This window comes from Fukomys damarensis, unplaced genomic scaffold (genome assembly GCF_012274545.1).
Source record: "Fukomys damarensis isolate Sample0158 unplaced genomic scaffold, DMR_v1.0_HiC HiC_scaffold_36, whole genome shotgun sequence".
Taxonomy (NCBI): Eukaryota; Metazoa; Chordata; class Mammalia; order Rodentia; family Bathyergidae; genus Fukomys; species Fukomys damarensis.
In genome coordinates this window covers 6,409,351-6,427,405 of record NW_022900948.1, presented here as the reverse complement: position 1 = coordinate 6,427,405, position 18,055 = coordinate 6,409,351, and the positions used below count along the sequence as shown (strand labels likewise).

Sequence of the window (18,055 nt, the reverse complement as noted above, 5' to 3'; positions counted from 1 at the left end):
AAAAACTATTTGGCTATACAAAGAACTTTAGGTATGGCTCCAGTGAATTGAATCTCTTCAAAGTTAGAAATGCTCTGTAAAAACTCCTGTGTGGAAGATGAAAATGAAAAAGTAGAGACTTGGAGACGATATTTGTAAACCATAAATCCATCAAAGGACTTATATGTAAAATACATAAGGAACTCTCACAACTCAGAAACAATCCAATTAGAAAGTGGGAGACATGAAGAGACATTTCACTGGAGAAGATAGGCGGATGGTAAAAAAGCATATGAACAGACAGTCAGTATTATTAGCCATATTTAAATGCAAGCTAAAATGACAACAAGGTGAAACTACACACCTAACAGAATGGTAAAAAATAATCACAACACCAAATGGTAGCAAGGAAGGATGCAGTAGGAATAAAGGTAAATATGTACAAAGTCAGAAAGATTCTTAAAACTAAACATGCAATGACTATATGATCTAGCAAATACACTCCAGAGAATTTATAAATACATTTATTTCAGAGAAGTAAATATATATTTTTTCATGTAAAAAAGAGTTTGCCCATGAATGTTTATAGAAATTCTATATGTGGTAATAGTAAAAGCAGGAATTAGCCCAGATCTCCCTCAAAGGATGAATGGTTAAATAAGCTATGGTACATATCTAGCACAGATTACTGCTCAAAAATTTAAAAAATGAACTAGTAATACACATGAAAACTTAGATGACTCAGAGAATTAAGTTGAGCAAAATAAGACATCCCAAAACATTGCCTACTGTAAGATTACATTTATGTGACATTTTTAAGTGACAAAATTTTAGAACAGATCAGAGGTTTTAGAACTGAAGGAGGTAGGTAATGAGGCAGGAGCAAGTTGGGTTTGAAAAAGCAAAGAAAGATCTTTATGTTGTTGGAATTATTCAATTATTTCATGTAGGTGGATCTATGAACCTACACAGGACTGTATAGGACTTATTCCACACACTCTGTCACACACATTCATAAGCTAGTACAGGTGAAACTAAGGAAATCTAAAGAAGATCAGTAGATCACATATTGTCAATATCTTGGATATGATTCTATGCTGTAATTTTGTAAACTATTACCATTGGGGGAACGTGGCAAAATGTACAAAGGGTCTCTCTATATTATCTCTCATAATAGCATATGAATCCATAATTATCTCCATAAATTAAACTTAGATTTTAAAATGTCTTTTAAAATCTACTCCCAATCCAGCTCCTCTCACGTCTCTGATTATCCTGTAATTTAAAGACCTGTCAAGGAAGTCAGGAGGCATAAATTTGGAGAACACAAATAAGTGTCCTCCCTTATATTCACACCTTCTCCTGGATTATTTATCATGTAATACATGGCATCCACTACTTAACAAGAGAAGGGCTTCAGGGGGACCCAGGTGCTTCAACGATCTCAACACCAAGATGAGCTCCAGATTTACACATGCCGCCCATAGCAACAGGTGATTATCTACAGTTTCAAATGAGCCCGAAATATGTGAGAATCCTTTTCCTGGCCTGAGCTTAAACTTCCCAGGGGAGGTCTGTGTCTAACCCAAACTCTCTCCATAGCTCCCTACTACTGCTGTCTCTCACCCAGGCACTGTGAAAGAATAACACTGGAAACTCTGAAGTGGATCTGCTCCATGGCTGATTAAAATGAAGCCTGACTAAGCACGCTTTGGCAATGTGGTAGGCACTGTACTGTTTCTTTTCCCACTCTAGCCTGCCACGAAGGCACTACTTTCAGAGCAAGACCACAAGCTGAGGTGTGACTTTCCTCACGATGGTAGATGGGAAGAGCAATCAGCCCTCTGGTCTCTGCTGGATGTAGGCTGTGGGCCAGTGGTTCAAGAAGACTGTTTGACATAATGCCAGGATGTTCAGATCCAGCCTCCTCTGAAAGCCACACTTACTGACTGGACCTAACTTCTCAGTGCAGGGGGTAAAGCTTTTTTCCTTCCTGGGCTGAGTTTAAGCTCCACAGGGAGGCTCTTTACAGAATCACATATGTCTATGCTGTCAGTGTTGAACAGTGTTGTATTGTCAGTGGAAGTAAAGTTGTTTCATTTAGTAGATATTTATGGTAAGTCAGTATTTGGTTTGTGTTCATGTTTATACTTCAACTGTAGATCTCTTTTCTATGAATAAGGATAACACATTATTATTTTTAATTGAGTTTATTGGTACATTTTAGGTATACAGTACAGTTATGTTCATTATTGGGCTCTTGTACCTTTACATGACAGGGCTTGGTTCCCATTTTTTCCCCTTGTCCTTGCCCTCCCTTCACCCCCACCACCCCTCCCCGTTTACAAACACTTTATTTCCATTTTTTCATTTTCTTATATTTTTTTTCCTTTCCCTATTACCTTTACCCTACCCTTTCCACCTTCCCTACACCTTTAGCCCTTTTCTTCCTATTTCACATAGTCAATTATCTCATTACAATCTTATGTACTATTATAGTTTTTCACACCAGAAAAACTATTCAGTATTTACACATGTGACTTATTTATTTCATGTAGGAGTGTATCCTCAATATGTAAACATTTTCCTATGAGTGAATCTAATTTCTCATTCTTTATGGCTGAATAGTATTCCATTTTACAGAAAAACCACATCTTTATCCAGCTTCCAATGGATGGGCAAATGGGCTGTTTCCAAGTTTTAGCTATTACAAACTGTGCTGCTATAAACATGGGTGCACAAATATCACTGTGGTATGATTCTTTTAATTCTTTTGGAAAGATACCCAGCAGAGGGATGGCTGGATCAAATGGAACCTCTAGTCCCAGCTCTTTGAGGTATCTCCATATTGATTTCCATAGTGGTCACACCAGTCTGCACTCCCACCAACAATGGAGAAGGGTTCCTTTCTCCCCACAACCCTGCCAACATTTGTTATTGTGTGATTTCTTGATAGCAGCCATTCTTTGTGGGGGAGGTGGAATCTCAGTGTTGTTTTCATCAGCATCTCTCGAGTAACCAGTGATGTGGAACATTTTTTCCTTTACTTCTTTGTCTGAGAAATGTATGTTCATTTCAGATGCCCATTTTTGAACTGGGTCTTTATATTTGGGGGGCTGATTGTTTTGAGTTCATTATTGGTTGTTAGGGCATATCGATATTCAGTTTTAATTGGCATTAGTGAAAATCAGAAGACATCATAAAAGGCATTTTTTAAAAAAATCAGTTTACTAAAATAGCAGAAAATTATCTAATTATGGAGAAAAATTTTAGCATGCCAGTGAGACATACAGAATCCCACATAGCTGCCATCAGAAAAGAACCGCTCCACAACACTCATAAATAAAATCCCAGAAGTCCAAAGCAAGAACTAAATCTTAAAGGCTGTTAGACAATAGTATTGAATCACTTTTAAAGGTAAACCTATTAGAATTACAGCGACCTCCTCGATACAAATGTTAAAAGGCCAGGAGAGCTTGGAGTTAAGTGACTCAAACCATAAAAGAAAACAACTTCTTATCTACCTTAAAGTTAAGTGATTCAAACCATAAAAGAAAATAATTTCTAGTCCAGACTGATTTATCTTGCAAAGCTATCCTTCAAAATTGATAGAGAAATAGGGTATTTCCTTGATAAAGAGCACCTAAAGAAATTCATGACCACTGAGCCACCACTGCAAAAATTTCTTGAGGACTTCCTATAAAGAGACAATGAAGCTAACAGTGCCAAAATGTCCAATAGAATGAATATACAGTGAACAATTAAGTAGAAGGGAAAGACAGGATAAGAGGAATGGGAAAATATTTCATTGACAGAAATAAGTCCATACCTTTTAGTGATACCTCTCAGTGTGAATGGTGACAATTCCCCATTCGAAAAACGGATTGGCAGAATGGATCAAGAAAAAAAGATCTAACAGTAAGCTGTGTACAAGAAATACATTTAACCTCTCAAAAATTTGTAGACTAAAAATCAAAGGATAGAAAATAATATTCCATGCAATGAGAACCTGAAAGAATGCAGGTACATAAATCCCATTTTTCAGACAAAGTAGACATAAAGCCAGAACTGATCAGAAGATGCAAAGAAAGTCACTGCATATTGGTTAAGAGAACAATCCAACAGGAATAAATAACAATTATTAATATGTATGGACTGAACAACAGTACAGCCAACTTGATAAAGCCATTTATAATAAGCCTTCTGCCAACATAATATTATGTGGGGGGAAACTAAAAACTTTCCAAGTTCCTGATAAAAAAATCAGGAATATGACAAGGATGTCCACTATTACCACTTCTGTCCAACATGGTACCAAAACATTAGCCAGTGCAATCAGGCAAGAAAAAGAAATAAAAGGGACACACACACACATATATACATATATATAAATGAAATCAAATTATCATTTGTAGATGGCATGAGCCTCTACATTGAAGATTTTTTAGATTCCATCAAGAGACTCCTAGAATTAATAACTAAATTCAGCAGTGTAGGAGGATACAAATCAACAAACAAAACTTAATGGGATTCCTATACACCAATAATTAACTCACTGAGAAAGAAATTTGGGGAAAAAAATCTGTTTATAATAGCATCAAGAAAAATTAAATACTTAGGAATTATACTAAACACACAAAAGAAAGACCTTCACAATGAAAACTAAGTATTCTGAAAAAAAGGAGATTGAAGAGAACATCAGAAAATGTAAAGATTTCCCCTGTTCCTGGACAGGTGGAACCAATATAATCAAAAGGCTATATTTCCAAAACTGGTATACAGATGTATGTCATTCATTCTCAACCAAAATACCAACAGTATTCTTTATGGACTAAACAATCCTAAAATTCATATGGAACCAGAAGAGACCAAGAAGAGCCAAAGCAATACTGGGTAACAACAGCAAAGGAGGAGGTATAACAATCCCATGTTTAAGGTTATATTGCACGCTACATTGATAAAAATGGCCAAATTTGGCAGACATGGCCATCAACAGATGAAACTATGAAGGGATAAAGACAATGTCATAGTTATATGCAGTAGAGAACTACTCTGCTAAAGAAATCTAAACTTTAATCATTTGTAAGGAGATGAATGTAGTTTGAGATCATAATTTTAATGGTATTAGCACAGCAACAGACATGTGGATCAATGGAACAGAATAGAGGATGCAGAAAAACCCAGGCACATTCAGCTATTTGATCTTGGACAAAGGGTTAAAAACCTACACTGGAGGAAGAGCAGCCTCTTTAATACATGGTGTTGGGGAAAGTGATTATCTGCATGCAGAAGACTGAGTCTAGACCTTCTTAATTCACCATGTACTAAACCAAAATTGGAACAGACCAAAGATCTAAATGTTAAAATAGAAACACTTAGTGTGCTACAAAAAAATAGATAAAATTCTTGAAGATAGAATTGGGTAAGGACTTTCTGAATATAACCCAATGACACAAGTAGTAGTATCAAAATTAAACAAACGGAATCATATCAAATTAAAAAGCTTATTCACAGAAAAGGAAACAGTCAACAGAATAAAGAGACAATCTACAGAATGGGTAAAAACTATACCAGCTATTCCTCAGACAGAGGACTACCATCTACAATGTATAAAGATTTTTTTTTTTGTACTGGGGATTGAACTCAGGCCCTTAGCACTGGTAAGGCAGGTGGCAGAACCACTGAGCTAAATCCCCAGCCCAAATATATAAAGAATTTTTAAAACAGGTTCTTCAAACTAAAAGACTCAGTAAAAAAATGGGTAACCAAAATGAATGGACAGTTCTCAAAAAGAGAAGTACAAATAGTCAAATATAGGAAAACATTTTCATCAGAACTGGTCATTAGAAAGAGGCAAATTAAAACAATGCTGAGATTTCATTTTAGCTAGAAAGAATGGCTATCATCAAGAAATCAAGTAACGAATGCTAGTGAGGCTGAAGGAAAAAGTGAACCCTTCTATATTGTTGCCAGGAATGTAAACTGTTACAACCACTATGGAAATCAGTATGGAGATTCATCAAAAAACTGAAACTATAAATCCCACTTCATTCCATTATTCCCCTTCTGGTATTTCCTTAAAAAGTTAAAATCATATTACAGTGATACATCTGTATCCATGTTTACAGCCACACGCTTCATAACAGCTAAATCTTAGAAGCTACCTATCACCCATAAACAGATAAATCAAGAAAATGTGATATCGGTATACCATGGAGTACTACTCTGCCATAAAGAATAAACAAGTTATTTGTAGGAAAACATTCATCTGAAGACCACGGTGCTAAGTGAAGTAAATCAAACACACACATTTAAATACTGCATGGTTTTTCTTATATGAGAAACCAAAGATATAAATAAAGAGCAAAGTAAAATAGGAAACAGGCAGAGAGATTTTTTTTCCCCTATTGGAAGGAGATCAAGAGACGATAGGAAGGGAGAAGGAGGGAAAGGAAAGAGGATGAAAAACTAGAGATTGGGGCATGTTTTGCACTGTCCCACAAGGAATGTAATTATTATGTAATGCAAATATGTACTATTAAAAAGTCAAAACTGAGAAAAGGCAGATGGACCTATCCTAAAATGAAGTATTAGTGATATTAAGCAAAAGAGCAGTTAAACAGAACATAAAGGATCAAAAAGGAAAACGAATATTCTTTTTCCTCCTCAAAAAAAGTGAGAGCATGAGAACTTTGTTCATCTTTATTCCATTTAAGTCCAGCAACCACACCAATGACAAGAGAGGCTAGAACTCAGTACAACACCTTAACAGGTCATTCCCAGGTTACCAGAGGGAACCACGTATTTCTCCTCCAACAAAGAGAAAACAAAGACTATTTGTAGTATGTATTCCCAAGATGTCAAATCCTTGAGTTTTCGTGTAGAGTTGAATTTGTAGAAGTGTTAATGTCCACTTAAGTCCATATGCTCAGGTTGGTTTGACTGCCATTGACTTAATTACAGGAAGCCATTTATTTTAGCTTAAAGGAAAAACATTTATTCAAACTAGCTCTAAGGATAGGGAGGGGCTCATCACCCAAATCACCACCTCATCCTATACAAGTGTGCTGGGACCTCTTGTAGCCAAAATTGGGTGGGGGATGAGCTGATACACATGTCAGACTTCTTTCACTGCTTCTGGATTCAGACCTCTCCCTTGCCTTCTGTAGAATGAAATTAGACTTTCACCTCCTGGTGCCAAGACCTGCAAATTCTTCCAATTATCTGGAAAGATGAGAGGTGGGATGGTAGTTTATTCCCTAGTTCTGAAGAAGTTTAGAGAAGAAAAAAACTATTTTAAAGCTCCACTTTGTGGAGCAGGCTATAGGAGGTTGCATGGCACTTTGGTAAAAGCTTTACTTGGACTTCTTTAACAGCAGGAAATATGGTAGTTTGGGGTGGAAGGGCAGGGACTCCACCCTACAGTGGTTACAAATGAAGTCACAGTCACCCCAGCATCTTCACCAGCTGAACCACGAGTTTCATGAAATGTGACATGGCCTCCAATACCATGGGTTCCTGATGAGCTCAGCCTCAGTCCTCAGGTTGGTGAGGAGTCAGAACCAAAAACCCAGAGTCCCAAACGAAAATTCTAGGTTAAGGGGCATGGCCCAGCCAGCAGATTATTCCACGTGGAGCAAGACCTAGATGAGTATCATTCCCCTTAAATTGTAGTAAGTGTGGAAGTTAGAATGTATGCCAAGCAAAGAGCTTAAGATAGGAATCAGCTCTTAAGCCAAAGAAGAATCTAAAAGACCCAAAACCTATGAATTTTAAAGAAAAAAGGGACACCTAATCACACCACCAGAGATCAAAGTATCAAGGAGATAAACAAGGAACAGTGAGCACAGGATAAGTTGAAAGAGATCATCAGCAATTACCAGGAGCAGACCTTTTTATTGAACCAAGTTTGTGCCTGCAAAGGCATTGTGGATAGGATGGGCAGCTGTGCTCAGACCAGGGATAAGTCAGCAGACAGGGAAAACATGGGAAGAGTAAAATCTACATAAAGCACATGTATGATCAGCTAGGCCATCTGAGGCATGCCAAACATGGCAGTTTACAATATAATCATTTTAAAAATTGACTACAGTTGGGCTTGGTGGCACGTGCCAATATTCTCAGCATTCTGAGTTGCTGAGACTGAAGGATTACAATTTTGACCCAGTCTGGACAACTTAGGAAGGCCTGATCTCAAAATAATTTTTAAAAGGTGCTACCTTAGTACATGTAGCTCAGTGCAAAATCCCCAGTATTAATAAACACACACACACACACACACACACACACACACACACGCATACATGCACACATGCATGCACACAGCCACTCAAGCCATGATCTGCCCTATGATCCACAAGGAGCTCCTAGATACAGCAAAGTCAAAAGGGAACAAAAAGAGTTTCAACATTTACTTTCCCAAATGCCTCATCCTAGGAATCAATGATCAGATTTGGAGTGGGAGAGCAAATTCCCCTGGAAAGGTGAGTGCAGTGACTATAGTTTATTGCCAGAGAAGATGAACACAGAAATGAGTGAAATTTGACTGGAAATACTTTGGAAATTAAAAAACGCAGGCTCGCACTGGGGGGGGGGGCGGAATAGGTGAAATGTTTTGGAATCATCGAGCAGCCAGGTGGGTAGTAAGGCAGTTTACAGGGATTTTCATGTCAGAGAGTAGTTTTTCAAGGTCAATATAAGTAACTCAGGCAGTGGAAGAAGGCAGGATTAAAAGGTCCCAATGTTCTCTTCACTGGCTCTTGAGACAGATAAATACCTTCAGAGCAGTGTTGGGCAGTTTAAGTATTTCTGGTCCCCACAGATGTAGATTGGACCGATTGCAGAACAGATATTACTCAAAGGCAAAAATCTCATCAGAGAGAAACTCAAAGCGATGATATAATTCTATTGGGCACTCAGGAGAAAAATAATGGTAATCTTATTTTTCCTTTTGGGCAGGTTTGATTCTCCAAAGCTATCACCCTGCGCAATGAGTAAATTCATGACTATCGCCATGGGACCTGAAGCTGAGTACCAGATAGCACAGTTACAGTGAGTCAAGAATTATGTGCTATGCAAGAAAGGTGAAGTTGAAGGCTACTAATGTAACAATGGAATAGGCCTAAGAGGCTCACAGAAGTCACATTAGATGTTGTGGCTCAAATTTGAAGTTATTATCTAAGGAAAATAAACAAATGCATTACAAATGCACACATTTGATGAAGATGCTTGTGCAGCTCTTTCTCTTGAAGGACTGGCTGAAGAATCGGAGATTGTTCCATCTCCTTAGCGTTGCCACATTTACACTCCTCTGCCTGACTGTGAAGGCCTCTCGCCCTACTGCCTGCTGCCCTTACTTCCTTATCTTCACTCACCACTACCCACTTCACCACCAATTCTTGTCAAGTATGTGTGAGTGCAGAAGGCGAAAGGAAGTATTACCTGGCAATCCTTCTGTGTAACAATGCTTTGTTAAATTGAAAAGGCTAGTCCTTTCTGCTGGATAAGACATCCAAAGATAGGAGGAACCCTGGCAGATAGACAAGGCTGCCCAAGGAATCCTGGAAGAGCCGGGGCAATGATTGAACACAGAATGCAAACTTTTTCGATCTGAAAAGTGAATGGTATAAGAGGGTGGCTTATCAGGCAGACAGGGGAAACCAGAGAGGGCTCCATGGAGTTTTAAAAGAAGATGCTGCAGTAATCTATTAACTCAGTATTCCCAGAAGCATAGTGAGATTTAAATAAGGATCGGTGGTGAATGCAGCTGTGCTTGACCAAATTTTGAAAATGCTAGCTCAAACTATGTTTCTTTCTCAAAGATTGTTCAGTCATTAATTTGTGGCTATGGGCTGTGACCCTTTCAGGGTGGGAGGAACAACTATAGTACAGTAAGTAGTGTGCTACATTTATGACTTATATTCCATTTATTTTTGAGCATGGAATATTTTTATACCAAACTTTTTTTTAGAATTCACTTTGAAAAGCACTGAATTAAGGAAAGCTGATAAAAATTAGAAGGGTCTTGAATAATTGTACTTATCAAAAGCAAAACAAGATTCTTGGGAGACTAGATCAGATTGATCCTTATAATGATAATAAGGTAGACTATTTCTTACCAACTGACCAAATGGTGAGGGGCTAATGTGAAGATAAATTAGTTTGGAACAGGCAAAATAACCAGGCAAATTTCATAGGAACTTTCTGAAGAGTCAAAAATGGCAACTGTAAGTTAGAGCAGGTGATATGGAGGCAAGAGGAAGACCAAGGGTGTTTATTCATGGATGCTTTCATTGTATGACTCAGGAGTTGGTCTACAAAATGAAAGCCCCTGGTTCCCTACATAATGTGCTAGCATGGCTTCTTAGCATAGCAGTTTTTAAAATGCAATGAACACTAAACTAGGAATCATGGGAACTAGATTGTTAGTCCAAGAATCGACTACAGCTGACTTGCACCGCTCAGCCCAATTCAATTGCATGCATCATGTCCTAGTTCCACACTGAAGAAGTCAGGTTGGTGGCCATGTAGACTCGTTTATACTGCAGAAACTAACACGTCACAAAGCAGAACTTTCTCCACCCCTCCCCGACCCAAACACAGAACTACATATGAAACGTTTATTGGCCATGACTTAGGTTTGTGCCATTTAGCTGATCTGTAAAATTAAACAAGGCACACTGATAAATCCCACCCATTTACATTGTGAAGACTATCAATGAAAGAAGTAATGATACATACGTGATAAAGTTCGTATTGCAGTAGTAGTACTTGCTGAGAAAAAAATAAAGGCAAGCAGTCATTATAAATCTGCTACTTTTTAAACATGTTTATATATTGTTAATCACAAAAGCACCAAAAGGTTTGACAAATATTAAGCAGTAGGTAGGCAAGTGATACCTTATTTATTTGATAAGAAAAAAGAAAATATTTAAAATAACTAAAATAATTCTGCATCTCACAGCCCACAGTTTGGAAATTAAAAGACTTCTTTGTGATTCTCAAAAATAGAACCACTGGGGAGGCTTTTAAAATTCGCTTCCCAGTCTCTTTCCCGGGACAACCTAATATAAACCTGAAAAAGGCTGATTAAGCCAAGCTCCCAAACTAGTCATCTTTATTTACTTCATTCGCTTGTTTCTACTTCAGGAAGCTGTCCTCTGTAATCTTACATATATTTGTTAGAAAAATATTCCTTCTAGTTAGGGTGACCTATCATCTACATCATGTACTGTGAGACTAAAAGAAAGTGTAACCAGGTAATCACCACATTACAGTGGATCCTCATGCTGAGACCAGCCTGACATAGAACAACTTAGGTTAATTAGGTTAATGGAAGATTCATCGGTTATCTTTAGCACGTACCCAGGTAAACATCCAGATCTCAGCTGTATTGACTCAGCTACAACCAGCCCTCAGAAACCAATCGAGTTCGTAAGTCAAGGGTCCACTGTACCCTGAAACACTTAAAAACTGGGATTATCTCAAGCAAATTGCAATGTATACTGTATTAGCTTCCCACCATTGTGACAAAACATCTGATATAATCAACTGACAATGAGGAAGGATTTACTTTCGTTCTGGCTTCAAAGGTCTCAGTCTGCAGTCAGTTGTCCTGTAGCTTTCCGGTCAGTGTTGAGGCAGCAAATACATCACAGTACTACTGCATCACAAAAGAACTGTGCATCTCCTCCTGGCAGCCAGGAAGCAAAGAGAAACAAGAAAGGGCTGACAGAGTCCCTGTATACTTGTCGAGGACACACCCACAGCGACCTTACTTCCCTGCTTAAAGCTTCGAGCTCTCTTAAGAGCACCACAGGCTGGGATCCAAACCTTTAATACGTGAGCCCTTGGGTGGAACTTCAGATCCAAACTATGTATAGCATACAGCAGGTGCGGTGATGGTGAAACTTTTAGAGGCGTGTGCCCAAACTGCAACCCAACACTCACTTATCACAAAGTGCCAACGCTGTGATTAAAGTGAAATACTGAGGATTTAGTTTAGAAAAAACAGCTCATACATTAACATCTTTTGTCTTAAAAGAATACCAACATGCGTGCCATAGGCTCACCACCACTGGCGTATGGCAACTTTATTTGTGGCAAATTCATCCAACCCATTCCCAGGAACCCTCATCCGCATATCCTCATTTCCTTCTGAGGCCAAAGCCATCAATCTAATGTCATTTGATGTATCTTTGTAGATTAGATGAAAGATATTCTGACATCCTTCCTGCTTCTTTAACAGCATACCGCCCAGAGTCATAATTTGTACAATAGACTCAAATGTGGTTGATGGCCCTGGACTCCACCTGCTCACTTCTACATGGGGAACCTTCAGCAGCGTTTTAGGAATTGATAGCTTGAAAACTCTGCCAACTGACTGGATGAGCGACACTAGATGACCTTTTCAACACAAAATGAAGTATTAAAATTCTTAGATGCTCTGTGCTTTAGGTGCAGGAATAATATGGCAAGGAAATGAATAATATTCAATAGGCTTGCAATTAGCATTGTTAGCTTTTCCTCAAAGTATACTAAATGCACATAAAAATTTTGTATTGTAAAATATCAAAAAATCCCACATGACTTCCAAGAAATTAAAGGAAATGTTAGCACTGTATTTGAAACTGCCTGTTTTTTTTTTCATTTCACATCCCCTTTCACCAATCTCCTTCCCCAAAAGTAATCACTACTTAGAATTATTGTGTATCATTCCCTTCAAAACTGAGCAGGAAGTGCCAGAGATTTAGCTCAGTGGTTCTGCCGCCTGCCTTGCAAGCGCAAAGACCCGAGCTTGATCCCCAGTACCAAAAAAAAAAAAAAAACCTGAGCAGGATACTTTTAGGCGAGACCAAGAAACTGAGGATGAAGACTCCACTAACAATGAAAATAACAGCCTTCTCTCTTGTATGATCCACAGCTGGATGACAAGTCCTTGAGTCTATTTTCCTAGAATTGTTTGAATTAGTAGATAAAACTCCAGACTTGGCAGTTCCCATGCTAATTTGATGTGACTAATACAGCAAACCCTTGACTTACAAACTCAATCAGTTCCCGAGGGTGGGTCGTAGCTCAGGATGGTTGTAAGTCAATACAGCTGTGATCTGGATATTCAACTGGGTACATGCTACAGACAACAAGAGGCAGATGAATTTTTCATTAATCTAATTAACCCAAGTTGTGTGTATGTCAGGGTGTTTGTAGCTTGAGGGTCCACTGTACAAAAATGCCAATCTTATACAGTTGTATGTGATGTTTAGGGTTAAGAATAAAGGAACAAGTGATCAGGGCACATAAGATCTTCACAAAGCACTACCATAGTGTTTTATGTCCAGCGATTTACCAAGGCAGTGTTTTCAAAGGATAAATGAGAAAGCTAACCGAAAGCAGGCATTAACAAGAAACTGTATTGGTGGGGGAGGGATTCGTAGTCTGGTCCCTTCAGTCAGTCAGAATGAATTTTTTGAGATTCTGTGTTTTGTCTTCCAAAACCTCTTACCTACATGTTGTTTAAACTTCACTTGAGAAGACAAACATGAAGAATAATTATTTTATGAACAAGGTGGTATTGTATTGAACATCATTATATCTGAGATCTAAATTGTGCACCACAGGCAACTGGATAACAGCATATTGCCATGTGACAAGACTAACTGGGAGGTATGGCTCTAATAAGTATGAGGTATTTGAAAAGAGCAGGATCTGCTTGGCTGGCATGAGAGAAGTCTTAGGAGCAAGTTCAATGTAGTCTGTTTTCAAGGTCAGGATATGAGGAAATGGAAAGCAAATGCATTTTTATATTAGTAAGGAAAACAACAGCATTCATTGGTTGCCAAGCATTGTGCAAAGCACTTTATATTGTTTCACAAAAATCTTCCAACAGGTTTGGAAGTGTTATTAGGCTCACTTTACACAAGAAGAAAATGAGGCTCCAAAACATGAAGTTTCTTTCTTTGAGGCCACACAACTGTATAGAAGCAGTCAGTATTCAAACCCAGGATGCTGGAGTGAACAGTCAGCAGGATGCTAGACTCCCTGGGTAGAGGAGCACCATGAGAGGAAATGCAGACTTGAGGAGAACACAGTTAGCAAGGATTGGCCATACTGAAAGATTAACAGGGTGTGCATGTTTGGTCAAGTTATTTTTCTGCTGAAAACCTTAAGTACCTGCTCAATCTCCTGTACTTTACACACACACACACACACACACACACACACACACACATGCTCAAGATTGCTTGTTAAGTTTAATTGGTAAAGGGGTTAGCATGAAAAGTAATAATATAATTGGGGCACTTTGCCTATTATATCTTTCAGTTTGGCTAATATTTTGAAGTTTAACAGGGCATGACGAGGTTTACAAGGAAACATATTTTAAGTACTTGGATACAAGATGGGAAACTAAAATCTAATGCATGAGTGAATGTGTGAATAGATTCCAAGAGGTTTGAAGTCCTCTTTTATTCATTCATTCATTCATTCCTAATTGGCCACTTTCATTAGCTCCCATGCTTGGGGTGTGGGCCCTCCACAGGGGCAACACAGAAACACACAGGCTTCCACTCTGCTTGGTAACAACATGGAATTCAGCTGGACACCAGCAGCATGCATTTATCAAGCTCACACTGAGTGCTGGACCCCTAACAGATGACAGGTAGGTATTCGCGTCCTCAAGTTCCTCCCAGGGCAGATACACCAGTAAACAACTAATTACAAGACAATACAGTGACTTATTAACTAAATGAAAGTTATAAACAAAAATAAATACCTCTACCAAAAGAGGATATGAAATCCTGACCCATTCTATATCTATTGAGTTCACTTAAAACAAGTGTAACAGTTTTCTATTTTGGTTAATTAAAAAGTTCATCTGCCTTTACACCAAGGACCAGATCAGATTCCCTTCTGAAGAAATATAAAGCTTCTCCCCCTTAGCAATGGAGAAATCATGGTATCTTTTTCTATAGGCAAGAAGAAAATAATCCAAGAGTTACAGATCACCAAGAATAGTATTTAGCTTTGCAGAGCAGGCCAGGTAGTGCTTACTAAAGGTTAATGTTTTTTTATATACCATCAAAAGGTGTAGGGAAAGTGGGAAGGGTAGGGGAAAGGGATTAAGGGAAAAGAAAAAAATAGGAGAAAATGAAAAAATGGAAATAAAGTGTTTGTAAATGGGGAGGGGAGGAGGGGGTGAAGGGAGGGCAGGGACAAGGGGAAAAAATGAGAACCAAGACCTGTCATGTAAAGGTACAAGATCCCAGTAATGAATGTAACTGCATTGTATACCTAGAATGTACCAATAAACTCAATAAAAAGAAAAAAAGAGAGAAATCATTCATTTATTCATGAATAGGTTAAAGCCCTAACTTTGTAACAGTAAGAGAATGGGTATGAACATTCAAGTAATAGAGTCCCATCAGTTTGATAGGTTTAAACCTTAAAAATGAATTTTAAATTCATTTTTAAATTTAGAAAGCTCAGTAGCATATATTCAGAAAAAAAAAAATGTTGACCAAAACTCAGTGTTTATACAGATAAAGTACTACCACAGCAAGGACAATTTTTCCACTAAAATTTTAGGAAGAAGAACATGATCTCAGAATTTCACTTGTTGAAATTATGCCTATGACTTACTTCTCCTGAGCCTAAATTTTCTCAATTATAAAATATGAGAGTTGGGCTAAAGTCTCCATCTTTAGCCTTGCAATTTAGCAAGGCTAAAGACATACTGGTTTAGAATTTTAAACATAGAAATTTAGAATTATAGTCTAGGAATGGCAAGTATTTTGGCCTTGAAAAACACTTTCAGTGGATTGGTATTCATGACCCCTCTGGAGAATGAAGAAAGACACTAACTCGCCAAAGAGGCTCAGATGGAAAGAGCCAGGAACTTCCCCAGTGTCTGCATGGGGAAACTGAAAGGTGGGCGCACAAGCTATGTATGTTGTCCTTGAATCCTCACATTTCTTTAAAACCAGAGGACATGGGTCCGGAATGTGATGATGCAAAGCAAATAAGTAGGCAACACAAATTGTAAGTTGAATTTGTATTAGCACTTACTTGTATCCATTTTATAATGACAATCATCGTGTCATCTTACTTTTTCTTTCCAAAAGAAATTAAAATAACTTAAAATTGCATATAATAAAGTGAGCTCAACGAACTAAAACAGAAACAAAAGGAAATTTATTGCTCTATGTCCTCATACTCAACATTGTTCACACTTTATGTGGACACACAGTATCATCCATACTCGCTTTGCCCACAGCATACTGAACTCAAATAGCAGTCAGATTATATTATTAGTCCTCTTCTCAGTTATTCCCCACAGTGATTCATTGCCTTCCCTCGGCTCCTCTTCTAAACTTGCATTCTAATTGTGCTGCACTTCCTCTCACACAGCATGTAGGCACCTTTTGGGGAGTACGTGACCACTGTAAATGTCATCCACACTATGTAGGAGCTGCTTTATCTTCTGCCCCTAGAAGGTATGTGACCTCACGCTTCTGGCAGTAATTCATAAGACTAACATTTCATGGGGCAAGAAGATTCTCTCTTCTGCCCCTCAAGTAAAGATTCTGGGAATTGCCATATTCTACTACATGGAACGAAAGGCAGAGAGAGTGAGTCCGCAGAGAGAAAGAATGAACCAGAGGTAGAAGGAGAATTCCCCAGGTTTCTGAGTGGTTTTTAGCCCTGGCTGTTATTTCTTACTGAGACCTGGCTGTATGTCTTCCTACAAGTTCCCTAAAACACTCTGAATCCTCACAATGATTTCCCCCTTTCTTTTAAGTTTACAGTTTTTAAGTTACAACAATTCTTAATTAATTGGCATCCCTTTTTGTGTCTCTGCCCCAAGTCTATGCATCTGAGGTAATTTCCTGCAGAAAAATCCTTAACGGTCCCCCTCACCCAAACCAAAGTACCAGCAACTTCATCTTAGGAATCCCTATAATACTACATGTATACACTTCTTAAAACAAGTCTTCCTTAGATCCTGCCATTATGATTAACATCCCGTTTTCTATTATATTTCTAATCTTCTTGCGAGGAAGGACGAATGCCTTATTCATTGTTGTAATCTCTACATACCAGCCACGGTAGTAGTGGGCAGCTGTGGACCTTTATTTGTTAAAAGAATGCATGAATAGGGCTGGGGATTTGGCTCAGTGGTTCCACCATCTGCCTTGCCAGCACAATGGGCCTGAGTTCGATCCCTGGTACCAAAAAAAAAGAATGGGTGAACAAACAAACATCTTTTATTTATTCTCTACTATTGTGTAAATCCCTAAACCTCTGTCCTTCAGGCTGGTATTACAAAAGTGAAGATTATTTGATCAGTTTACCCAGTTAATGTGAGCAATGTAGACAGACAAATAGGATAACTGTAGCCCAGAAATCTACTCCACAGCCAGAATAATGCCATTTGGTTGTCAATATTGATCACGTTTAATTAGAAAATTGCCAGATCTCCGCTGTTCTTAGTGCTGTGTGGGGGGTATCACCTAAAAGCCAAGGGATGACAAGCTGCTCAGAGCATCTGTGGTCTTTATGTAATAAACATGTTTTCACTTGGGGAAATGTGTGCCTGTTTCTGAGCAAGATCAGAGTCTTTATAATTTCGTCTCTTTCCTATACAAACTTTTTTTAGTTGTTATGATGAGGAAGCTATTAATATACAATTCCTAGTTATTAAAGTAATCTGAATTTATTTTAATTCATGTCATGTGAATGAGGACTTGCAGAGTGGATTTAGAGTAGGGTTAAAATCAAGATAAAGTTTTAAGAAATAATCTCTTTGGGAACAGAATGGAGTTATTTGAGGTGCACTGAGACTTTGTGAAGCAGGTTATTAACCTGTCAGGTACCTATGTCCTTTCCAAGCATGCCTTTGATCTTTCATGACCCTATCAAAGCACTTTCCAGATGAAAGCAGAGCTATAATCACTGTGTTTTATGCTATGCACTCAGTTTCTCAAACAGCAGGTGACACTCATGTTGTGATTTGCCATTTGAGCTGTCTGTACTTATGTTTATCATTGGAACTGAAAAAAGAAATTGTCAACGAATGCTT

General features: G+C 38.2%; 1 long non-coding RNA gene across 1 annotated transcript; it reads right to left on the bottom strand.

Annotated features, from left to right (window-relative positions):
- Window positions 1-7,128: 7,128 nt before the first annotated feature.
- LOC104864207 lies at window positions 7,129-11,616 on the bottom strand. Its single transcript, XR_004515414.1, has 3 exons — window positions 11,552-11,616; window positions 10,720-10,752; window positions 7,129-7,203 (listed from the first exon to the last, which is right to left on the bottom strand). It is a non-coding gene; the product is annotated as an uncharacterized LOC104864207 (long non-coding RNA).
- Window positions 11,617-18,055: the final 6,439 nt, after the last annotated feature.